Genomic DNA, 2,217 nt, shown 5'->3' with positions numbered 1-2,217 from the left:
TGGAAGCCCAGCTTGTCTCTCTTAAGCTGCTGGCGCTGAGCTCTTCCACTGTTGCAGGTGCCAAGGCCACCTCGCTCCCGTCACTGTGCCTGGCCAAAATACAGATACGAGGGTGACTGTGTCTCTGCTGAATATTAAAACAGCAGAATTATTGGTCCTTCCCTCTTTGAGGTGGTTACAGATGCTTCTTCCTGAAATCTGGCAGTTGTGGCAGTTCCTATGCTATTACTCCCAACAGAGATAGAAGTCTGTGGATATTAATAGGCCTTATTATTAATAAGCTGAATGAATAGGCTGAGAGGGGGGTGCCTGTGCTGTAGATACTTGGTCTGGACAGACAAACCCAGCCCGGGCCTGCTCGTGGAAAATCAGGCCTGCGTTCATCCAGAGCAGAGGAAGGAGGTGGGCTGATCCTGTGCAAGCCCTTGACGTACTCATGGAGAACCTTAACAGGAGCATGGGGAGCTCCTGAATTCATGCACGACTCGGCTCACAGGACACAGACTGTTTGTTTTGCAGTAACTTGGGTATTGCATGGTGCAAAGCCACAAGCAGAAAGAAGTCTTAACGTGTTACTGCTGCGGGCTATTTTTCTGAAAAAGTGTCTTTGAACCTTGCCTGTTGCTGCTATGCTAATCCTTGCAAAATGAAAATGACCGCCCGCCCCTCGGACCAGTGACTGGCATCTGGGTCTAACTGCTCCGGTGGGTTTCGATGGGAAACTGGACAAAGCACGTGAACGCGTGTCATTGCCATGAATATTTGGTTTATGTTCTTCCGTGACACTATGTATGACATCTGGCATATATAATAGTTTATGTTAACACAGCCTTTCTAATTCTCGCTTCTGTTTCACACAGAGCCAACATGTAGGTCCTCCGCTTCCTTCTGGAAGAGGTGGTGACTGTAATGACTGCGATGCTGCGTTTCTCTTGCTAATCTCATTGTCATGAGAATCTGAAATCCGTGCTACTTCAGTGCAGCACTTTCCCCTCTATTTGCCCTTTTGTGTATCCAGAACCAAGTCACTTCATGGCTCCCTTGTCTGTTTTATTGCACAAATAGCAATATAAAAATATCATTGAGGCATCTCTTCAGACTTACAACTTGCACTTAGGAATCTTTTTAATGTTTCCTTGCATGGACTGTTTATCAGTTGTAATGGGTTTTTTAAACAACCTTTTTATTACCCTGAAATGGCTGAAGGAGATGATGCTCAGCAGTTGATAAACCAAAAGAAATCTGTTGGAAGTCGACGGAATGGTGCTAACCTTTACCAGCTCAAGAAATGGTCCTTGGTAGCGCTAGAAAAGCAGGATGGGCTCACTGCTGAGCCATGCCGCTTTATGGCAAAACTGGGGTGAATTCAGTGGGGGTGAGAGCAGAGCATGAGGTGCTCTTTATCAGGTCTTGAAAGCAACAGAAGCTCTCCAAAATTACCGGCGTGCTTTTTCTTTACAACCTGGTTTCTTTGAGCACCAATTGCTGATAATTTAAATACGCAGTCTTTTAGTCTTGTCCCAAACTGAAAGGATGCTCTGCTGTCCCCTTTGGGGTCTGGATTCAACAGCCTGGATGACAGGAGGAGTTCCTGGGAAAAGGGGCCTTTGAGGGCTCTGTGCCGCGGACTCACTCATTTCCCCAGCATGAGTGCCCAGCTGCTGCCAACCCCCTTCTCCTTTGCTTCGTTTTACTACAAAGCCCCTGAAGTAAAAGTACAGTAACAGGATGGAAACCCCAAACAAACGGTCCCATTTTGAAGGTTAAGACAGTTGGCGTGTAATTTGCTTCCCTAGTAGGTGAGACTGTACCGTGGTTTGTGATACTCCTGGGGACAGATTTAAAAAAAAGTCTTTTTGGCCTGCAGAGATTTTTTGATTAAGACCTAATGCTGTCTGCTCCTTCCGGGGTGCCCCGGGTGCCGCAGCGATGACAGCTCTCCTCGCAGTGCAGGCAGCGTGCTGCCAAAGCAATGACGCGTTGTGCGGGATGGGATTCCCCTCCACCTCCTACTGCCTGACTGGGGCTGGGAATAAAATGCTCGCTGAGCGCTTCTGCCTCGAAGGTTGCTTGTCTCTGGCAATTATGGTGACCTTCCTGCTTGTCACCGGCAGCGTGGCAGGGGTTTCCCGAAGGGGAGCTGCAGGCAGAGCCGCAGTGGGGGGGGGGGGCGGGCGGCATGGGGGGCACCCTGACGGGCGCCCGCGCGGGCCCGCG

Source organism: Egretta garzetta, unplaced genomic scaffold, assembly GCF_000687185.1.
Source record: "Egretta garzetta isolate BGI_Z169 unplaced genomic scaffold, ASM68718v1 scaffold337, whole genome shotgun sequence".
Lineage (NCBI taxonomy): Eukaryota > Metazoa > Chordata > Aves > Pelecaniformes > Ardeidae > Egretta > Egretta garzetta.
This window is presented reverse-complemented; position numbering follows the sequence as displayed.